Source organism: Solanum lycopersicum, chromosome 2 (genome assembly GCF_036512215.1).
Source record: "Solanum lycopersicum chromosome 2, SLM_r2.1".
NCBI classification, from domain to species: Eukaryota; Viridiplantae; Streptophyta; class Magnoliopsida; order Solanales; family Solanaceae; genus Solanum; species Solanum lycopersicum.
In genome coordinates, this window is record NC_090801.1 from 31051095 (window position 1) to 31061818 (window position 10724).

General features: G+C 32.6%; 1 pseudogene; it reads left to right on the forward strand.

Moving 5' to 3' along the window:
* The first annotated feature begins 1907 nt into the window (after nucleotides 1-1907).
* On the forward strand, nucleotides 1908-4155 carry LOC138341982 (uncharacterized; annotated as a pseudogene).
* The last annotated feature ends 6569 nt before the right edge of the window (nucleotides 4156-10724 follow it).

The following is a 10724-nucleotide window of genomic DNA, read 5'->3' on the forward strand; positions in this document are numbered from 1 at the left end:
GAATCCTACGAAATATTATATAGTGCAAGGAATTCTATCAAGAAATTGAGATTGAAAATCAATTTATTTATAAAAATTAAGAAAAAAGGTTGGATGATTCCACAAAGGAGTCGTTTGGTAGGATGTATTAATTAAAATAGTCCTTGGATAAAAAATTTATCCCCCTAATACAATGTTTGGTTACCCAATTCAACTCAAGCATACCTAATACATGGATAACTTAATACATCATATGTGGTCTTATCTAATACCAAGGATACCTAGGGATTAATAATCCAAGGTTTACTAATACTTGGACAAGGAAATGAAATGACCGAATTGCCCCTAAATTTCTCTATACATCCTTTAGAATTAGTAAGCATTCACGCTACTCTACTTTTTAACGTCTTTCCTTTTTCTTTCACGATCTTTTCTCTTCTTTGGCTATGGAGAAGTCATAGCATGTAGGGTTAATTTCTTAACAACATCATCACTATTAGCCGTGTAGGTTTATACAGGTTTGAACTTTTTTCTTTTTTTCTTTTCTTTTGTTCTCGTTCCCAAATGGTTGTAAATAGGTTAATTGAAATGTCCTTGCAAATTAATTAGTATTTTGTGGGTTGAAAGTTTCTGAACAACATCATCACCATGTATTTATGCTTAAAATTTAAAGATTTCTGTTAATATTGTGTGTATTGATTTTGTCTAATTATTATGAAAACTTAGGTGTTATTATGGATCTTCAACATCTTTTGGGTACTGATTCTGTTATTTTTGAGGAGATAATGAGCCAACAATTTCTTGTAGTCCTTATTTTCCCTTCTATGGCTATTTATGGTCATTCACTAAGAAGGAAATACAGAAATGTGCATGAGATTAGGTACCGTATGAGTGTCCGAATACCAAAAGTTATTTCTCACTTAAATTGTATCATAAATGATAGTGATATTGTATGTATTGACAAGTTAAGAATGGATAGAAATGCCTTTCATAATTTAGTTCTATTAATTAAGGATGTCTCAAGTTTGACTGATGGTAAATATATGTCAAGTAGTGAAAAGCTAGCAATGTTCTTAAACATCTTGGTTCATCACGAGAAGAATAGATCTATCAAGGTCGATTATATTAAATCTGGATGGAGCGTAAGTCAAGCTTTTAATGAGTTCTTGAGAGCTATACTCAAACTAACTACCATTGTTCCTTGTCAATCCTAAATCGATCCTCAGATTGAAGATGGATGGAAATGTTTATGGTAAGTGAGACTAATTTTAGCATTTGTATATGACTAAATAATGTAATTTTACTAAGAATTAGTTTTAGTACGAGATAACTCTATATCTTTTATAGGGTTGTTTAGGTGCACTAGATGGTACGTACATTCACATTAAAGTTCCATCTGAGTACAAATCAAGATACAGGACAAGGAATGGTGATATAGCTACTAATGTATTGGGAGTTTGTGATAGTAATCTCAATTTTACTTATGTGTTACTTGGTTAGAAAGGATCATCTGCTGATGGTCATGTATTATAAGACGTTGTAGTGCGGCGCAAGTGTTTAAAACTTCCTGAGGGTATGCCATGTACACAAGCATATAAGAACACAAAAAGAATAATGTGTTTATTTTTTTGAGAAGGTAACTGTACATGAAAAGAATAGAAAAGTAACTAAATGTTATGTTTATATTATAGGTAATTATTATTTATGTGATGGAGGATATAAAACAGAAAAGGTTTTCTTTCAGCTTACCGAGGTATAGATTTTTGTTAAATATGAAGCATGTTAAGGCTCGTAATGTTATCGAAAGGGAGTTTTGTCTCTTGTAAGGGCGTTAGGGAATTCTTAGGACCTCATCGTGGTACTCTTTTAAAGTTCATAACATATTTATAAGTGCTTGTTGTTTGATTCACAACTATATTCGTAGAGAGATGGATGTGGATCTTTTAGACATGGATATAGAAGAACAAGTTGAGAATAAACCTGAACATATTGATATTGTTGAATAGTCTGAAGAGCGGACCACTTGGAGGGATGAGTTGACTCAATCAATGTGGAATGCAAGATCTAATCAGTGATAACACGTTAAGTTTTTTTTTTTGCGATTAATTTCGCTAGCTTGGGCTTTTAAGGTCAGCCTTTTATCAGAAGTTAGAATCTCTCTTATGTTTTAGACCTTATACTAGTTAATTGAGAATCTTGAATTATTGTTATAACTTTTGGAATTTGTTATTATGAAATTTGTGGTTTTCTTAATATTTTATAATTATTACTCTGCATCACTTCCTCTACTAATAAAATTTGACTTAATTTTACAACTCCAATCTCCTAAAACTAAAAGAATCTCGCAACACTGGTGCAGATTATAATTTATGAAAGTTGATAGAGGAAAAGAAAAATATATTATAAGTATGCATATGGAAAGAAAGGAATTAGTATTGCTCTTCCTAAATTTTATTTGCAGCAACCATAAAGATGGTGATTAGAGAAGGAACAAATTGATAATGTCTACATGCAAGGATATAGAGAAAGGAACTTACCTATATATTGTAGACAATGTATTCACTTGAAGCTAGTCAATCTCTCGACCGAATTCCACTTGTGAATGTTTGCACGAACACCTGTCGAATGCAATATCTTTTAAGATACTAATCTGGAGAGCCTACTACATTCTGAATATATCAGTTTCTCCTACATTTTGTCTTTTTATATCAAGTGTTTCTAGAATTAGTTCATGACAAGGTTATAAATTTTTTCAACTATTTTATGTGTGCATTATTGTTATTATCATTATTATTTTATTCTTATTCATTTTTATAATCTATTCCACAAGAATATAAAGGCAAAATGAGTAGTCAAACATCTCCCCACACATCAAAATGATCAAGATATTCAACTCTTCTAACAAGAAGGACATGGACTGCAGCAGAAGAATGAACTCTTAGATGGATTAAAAGAGTTATGTGTTAATGGTTGGAGAGGTGATAATGGAACCTCAAAGCCAGGATACCTAAAGGAATTAGAATGTTATTTATGTGAATATCATCATAACAGCGGATTTGAAAGGTGAACCACATGTCTTACTTAAAATGAGATATTGGAAGAAATGTTATGCAAGTATAGCTATGCTAAAGAGCTGAATTGGATTGGGATTTCAATACAGTGATGGAGCTATAATAGTTGATGATCCCAAATTTTGGGATGACTTCCTAAAGGTAATTAGTACTTTCTTAAAGTTATTATTAGTATATGTATTCGTGTATTATTGTCAACCCAAACGTAGTTGCTACAACTCATACATAGCTGCTACAGTGAGCATTAATAAGTCTTATAGCTTGAATATGTAAAAGTTGAGTCCAATAAATTTAGATTTCGAAGATTTGTACAGCTTAGAGAGATTTCTAGTTGTTCATGATTATAGTTATGTATTTGTATATGTGTTCTCTGAAACAGTTATTACTGAGTAATATTATGTTGCTTTGTTTTATTTTGTGATTATTTGCTAGGTTGATCCAAATTCCAAAAATATGAATACGAAAAAATGGCCGATGTTTGTGGATTGGGAGGAAATCTTTGGCAAGGATAGAGCAATAGGGGAGTTTGCAGAAGGCCCATTAGATGCTATTGAGGAAATTCAAATGAGTCAATCCTCAATACTGTTTAATGATATGAGTTTGGGATTTCCTTTGATCGTGATGGCTATGAAGAAGCTGGTTCTAGTCATATTACAATTCCTGAAGCATCTCAAAATGAAAGTGTTGAAGCATTTGAACCTGAAGAAGTTGGATCGCAACAAACCAATAAACAAAGCGAGTATACCAAAAGGTCATCTAATGTCAATGAAAAGGAGAAATGCAAGAAAATAAAAAAGAACCCGGAGAATGATTCTGAGATATTTCTTAAGGGTATGGTTGAGGTTATAAAAAAAACTTTCCTGACAGCCAAGACAAACGAATGGGTGCCTTGATTGATGAGATTGGAAATCGTGACCAATCTGATCTTCGTGATCAAATTTATTCCATCACTAAATTCCCTATGTTTGAGTTGACCACCACAGATCAACGCATCAAAGCAACAATGATTCTTTGTGATGACGTCAAAAAGATGGAATTACTTCTATGCATGGGTCAACTTGAGCGTCAAACTATGATGTTTATGATGATCAATGATAAACTTTAAAGTATGGTAGACTTCAAGATAAGTGGAAAGTTCATTTCGCTTGTTTTGCTTAATTGAATACCTCAGATTATGTCCTATATTGAAAATGATTGGCGTATGACGAAGACAAGGACAATAGCTTTTGAGTAACTAGAATTTATGAAAACACTTGAATGTGGTGTCACTTGTGATCAACTCAAATGATGTGTGTAAATGTGTTAATTTGGCTTGCTTTTGTCAATGATGTACATGATTCTAGATTTTCCTTTTCTCCTTTCCTCAGTATATGTTGAAATGTGTTGTGAATAGGTGTTGGATATAAATATTCCTTTGTTGTTCTTTACTTCAAAGTCAAGCTGATATAAGTGAGCATAAGTTGTCTGGCATTCTGTATTTGCTCGCTGCATTTATTTTGTGTAGTTATTCAATTTCATTTCGTTTTATATCTTTATTGAAGTTGTGGAAGTCCTACATGCATCACTCATAAATCAGGATACAATATGTATATGATGAGACAGGAACTCCTGCTTCAGCTCGTACTTTAAACTTTAATAAGGAGTTAATGCAGGTTCATACAGTCCTTTCGGACAAAACTTGCACTTTGACGTGCAACCAAAAATAGACTTTGAATTTGTCTTGAAACATTTGAGAGAAACCTCAAACCTGCAATAAAGTGATTCGTTTTTGGATTTTGCACATTTTCTATGATAGATTAGCAAAAAAAAATTGTTTGAAGTTTTATATAGGCTTGCAAAATAAAAAAGTGATTCTTACTACCAGCCATGTGTACTGCTTTTCAAAGTGATACAATTGTGTTATTGTTGAAGTCCTACATTAGCCTTCCTTACTAACTATTGTATGATGCTTCTAGTCTATTCTCGGCGTCAGCTTGAATCCCGTTACAAGTTGTCAAAATTTGCTTAAAGCTAGTCATTAGTGGCACTTGCAAGATGTCATTTCGATTCAGCTTAAGAACTAGGAGAAGAATTGGACAGTTGCATATTTGTTATCCATCAAATTCTAAAGGCTGCTTTGGTTTATGACAAATGAAGTTTTACAATATTAAATGTTTGAGATAGAGACAATGTAGCAAGAAAGCTTCAGGTGGCTCGCTCAGGTTGCTTAATTTTACCAACTTATGAAGTTGTGATCAAACTATATTTCTTTCAGCATTAGAAACTTCTGTTGCTTTCCACCCTACTTGAACTTCAGTTTTATTTTATATTTTCTTAAGAGAGGAAGGAGGTACGCCTCGGTCAGGGTACTTAAAATAACGTCTTCTCGTTCGTGACTTGAGACTTCCTCAAGTGAATTGAATTTGTTAAACACTTCATATTCAAGTTTTAAACGTTAAAAATATGGTAATTACATGAAGTAGATAACATAATAATTCAAGGGTAAAATTGGAAAAAAGTTCTTTTATAAGATTTTTAAGCCAAACACAAGATTTGAATAAGAAATAAACCAAACACTGGATAAAAAATAATCTCTGCATTGTTAATCTATGCATTACTCATTTTTGTACCAAACGACCCCCAAATTTACTAAAAGGGGTTTTGGTATCAAGAGTCATAATTAAATTAAAACTTTTGAGATTCAAACAAGAGCAACTTACAAAAATGACTATATTTATAGGGTTAGTGAACTTCAGTAACTATATATATGTTATTTACTAAAAATGACTACACTTTATGTCAATTTCTAGGTGCACGTTTCTATTTTTTTTTATCATTATTATTTATACAGTGATCTTGTGATGTACTAAATAAGGTATGTTATGTTACCATAACTGCCAACCTTTTATTATGTCCCTAAATCACTCAAATTTCCATTATTAAATTAACAACTAATAATTATATATGGAAAGGATATCCTGATTTATTCACATAATCCAATAGTAAGTTGTATTTATGAATGTATTTATATTCATTAATATAATATATTCACAAAATACTAATTTTAAATGTATCTGTAAAATTTTGAATATAAGGAGTATTATTTCTTTTTATCGCTGTATTTTTGTGTATATTTTTATTTTTCTAGTTATACACTAATATAGTTGTGATTACAATAACTAAATAAGGAAAATGTATTATACAATTAGCATATGAATACTTTGAATTCAAATTTTTGTTTCTAATTATAAAAATTAAAGTATTAATATATCAAGTATACAAATATTTATAAAAACTTAATGTATTTATACATTTGTCACATCCCGAAATCACACCCTAAAAGATATGGCATTCTCGGAATGCAACCGGCGTACTTGACCTCTCGGAGGTCTTGTACAAGCCCTTTTTGTATCGTTCATCGCATATACATAATGAAAATTTGTGTGGAATTAAAACTTTTCACAAAACATTAGAATATCTTTATTAACATCTTTCATTAGAAATCAAAGGAAATACTAAGTCTCAATCTCATCAAAGCTTAGACACGAGAATACTTGGGACACGGCCCATACTTCAAAATATTGAAATACTTAGTCTATTACAATACTTTGAAATAAAAGACATAAAAGACATTTATATATGCTCTCGAGTCAATTGAGGAGATACTTCAACTTTGCTTGAATGACTCCAGAATCCAAGCTCTCCTTCACGTTCCTTCTCACCTTTCACCTACACTTTTAGACATAACAAAATATATAGAATTAATACAAACACTTATATTAGGTATGGCATAATGCATACAATCATGAAAACGTACATTTATTAGAAATATGCATCTTTTCATTTAAAAATTATATCATAATCATAAGAATAACATTTAACATCTTAGAGACACATAAGATAACATTTAAGCAATTTAACACATTTTTAAGCAAATCTTACATTAAAGTATATCACTGTACAGTGAAGTTCATTCACTTCACTTTAGCCACTGCCTAGCGTGTAGTTCTCTCACTAAAAGTTACCTAAGACTCACTTAAGTAACACAAAGAGAGACTACGTATAAAACTCTCGGGCACACCAAAATGATCCTTAAGACCACCTATAATGAGATCAACACACACCTACAAGACATCAAACATTGATAATATGACAGTCTCCTTCCAAAAGCTATCAAAAGACTTACTTAAGTTAATCAAGAAGATAACCTCCATGATTGACCTCTTCAATACTACCTAAATAATCCTTAAGACTACCTAAGGCTTAAATCAGTCCACATAATCAACATCTTCCCTAACTAGAGTCATTCTTAAGACTTATCTAGGTAAGATACAAAGTGATCATTCATATTCCCCCTTCACACCTTAACTAGACAAACCTTAACTACTCTAGGTAAGTACTTATTCAATTAACATTCTTTATTAACCTAAGTTATCACTTCCATTAGTTCATTTAAGACTCATTCATCACATAAGTACATTCAAGTAATGGTCTTGGACAAGACCTAGGGACTCTAACTAACACCTTCAAAGCCTAATGTGCAATGTCTAGATAGTGTCCCATACCACCACCTAAACTTTATAGAACTTATCTAATGCTAGAAGGTATCCCATATAATGAGAATAGGAAATAACCGACATAGACCATGGTAGAAAAACATGGAATCCGGAGTTCTAACCTACTTCGGGAGTGTGTTCTACTTGCCAATGGTAGAACTTGGACACATCCCATTTAGGCACATGGTTAAGGAATATGAAGGGTGTGCTTTGTATTCTTATCTCATCTTTTAACTAGAGTTACTTCCCTTACCATACTCACTCGGTGCTAGCCTTTGTTCTCATAGAGTAATTTACATCAAAGTTTCATATAAAGGGGTTCCATATCTAGTTCATAACCCAATCACATTTACCATACCAAAGAAGTGCACTAGGGCTACCTTACAATGGCAACAAGAAGCTCATAATGACTATCCTAAGGATTGATATGATGTTGTTCCAGCCAACCAACTTTAATTTATCATTCCTTTACTTTGAAGGATACCATTACAGCTTTCGGCTTCAACATTCGTAACCTTACCACTAGGTTCAAGGTTTCACAATATAGACCATCTTAACATCATTCAAGGTTCTCATGTCATTCATACATACAATACTAAGAGGCTTTTAACATCCTAGGTCAATACATCTGATATTCATATTCATACATGTATAAAGTAAGGGACACAAGTCAACCAAGAAAAGACGCAACATACTTCACTTTAACACATATTACATGTCATTCATAAAACACATAGAAATAACTATTATCATCTTTAAGCCATACTATAAACTACCATATCATCATCAATATGACCATCATAGACTCAAAAATTCATGTAGGAACAACCATGAATCAACCCTAATACTATACAAATAAAGACATAGTCATAGTTTAACATGATCACCTAAATAGCATCAATAGAAGAACACATGTACTTTTACATTACTTATCATGTAGACACATATTATCCAACTTCACATAATCAACTACACAAATAATCATAATACTTCAAGTAGTTGGCGACAAGGCCATTACCAATATATTACATAAATTAACGCCGACAAGGCCACATCAATTGCAAGTAAAGCACATAACACCATCACCATAAGTGGAACATACCAATCACAACATATTTGAAGTATAATTAACATAAAATAAAGGGAATTAGGGAAGTGTACCACGACTCCATCCTCAACACTTCAATCCAATATTAAATCATCCAATTCAATATCATAAGGCCCTTACTCATTGCCATGAACATCAATTCAATATAAAAATTATGATACTCAATGAAACTAGGTCAATACAATATAGATTCATCAATCCAATACAACCTAGATATCTATTCAATAAAATTATTACATCAATCAATAGCCTATAGAAAACTACACTAGAATTAATAAGCGTTAGATCAATATCACATAACCTATAAAGTAGTCAAAAACTAAGGTTCATCAATTACATGGGTTCATAGGTTAATTGAGTTAAAATCATTTAATTAATAACAATTGAATCAATATTCAATGCTTAAAAACCTTTAATACACGAACCCATGGATAGATCATGAAATTGGACAATTCATCTTTGAAAACTTTAGAAAACTTCTTTAAAAGATGGGCTCCTTGATGAGTAGAGTTGCAAGGATCAAAAACCATACCTCAATAAAGCTAATCCTCAAATTTGATGAAGAATCTCCACTCATATCTCCAATCCAAGACCTTCATTGAGTTTTGGCTCCAATGTAGTTCTAGAGAATTTCTAAGGAAATTTGGGTTTTTATTTTAAAGAATGAAATCTTCTAAGTGTTTTAGTCTTATAAACATATTAAAAATACCCAAAATACCCCTAAATAACCGCCCTTTTCTCTTATTTGGACATAGGGTGAATTTACTACTTCACCCTTTGACGTAACGGTGACTGCACGCAGGAGACAGACCCAATCGACGGTTGCCCACCAACGGACCGTCCTGTCCTCCGTCAATGGGTTCAGAGGCTGGAAAATGGGAGATTATATCCCTAGTATTATTACCAAACAATTCCCTCCACCTATGGGGAACCAGGCCACTGGCCGTCGTTTGCCATCCGAAGGTGGGACTGCCTTAGGCAGTTTCGGCCACCAACATGGGTCCTTCCTCAAGGACCCTTGGATGGTCCTTGGGGATGTTTTCTCAGAAGTTTCCAACTCAAAAATGCTCGTATACGAGTTTAGGACCTATCACATGAATTTCATTCAAAATGAACACGTAAAACTCAACAAAACATGCATAGACACGCAAGGTCGTTTCAAGGCAAACCTTTTGAATGTCATGGACGTTCTTGGACGTTTGACCTTCAAATTTCACGAAACTTGACACACTGCCTATAAAAACTATAACAACTCATATAAGAACCTCATAAACTCATGAAACACACATATTATAATATATCCACATATGAGGCACATAGGCGACTTTGTCATCGAACGTCTTGGTCGTCCCTTAATGTTTGACTTCCAATGCACCTAAGACTCTAGACACTGCCTCAATATCATATTTTGGACCACTTTCGGACCTTATACAATCATGACAAACATTTTAGGCTCTAGCTTCACCTAAGTCATTTTCGAGGTATTACATTCTCCCCCACTTGGACAACATTCATCCTTGAATGACACTTGCCACTCTCCGAATACTTACAAGAATAGGGATTCAATTCGAAACTAATGACCATACCATATAACACTTCATACAATACTAACATCTAAGTAAACGTCAATCTCACATAATCTATAGACTCACAACACAACAAGAAACTAGAATAAATTCTAAATCTCATTATGCTATAAAACACACATGCTTCATTCCATATAGTAAAAACTAATTTTATATTCAATATCATGCTCATATACATAAATTCTAACCACATTACAACAAGTTTTCACCAAAGAATAAATAAGTCAATTTTTCAAAAATCTCACAGTGAGCAGGCAGTCTTTACAATGAACTAGGCAATTTTTCCAAAAATGCAATTTTTAGGCAATTCATGATGGAAACATGCTACTATGCAATGTACAACCCTGTAAACACATCTTACAACATAGCCATAACTTCATAAAATGCACAATGCAAGGAATCAATGAAATTCAATTTCAACAAGACCCCTAAACACAATGCAACA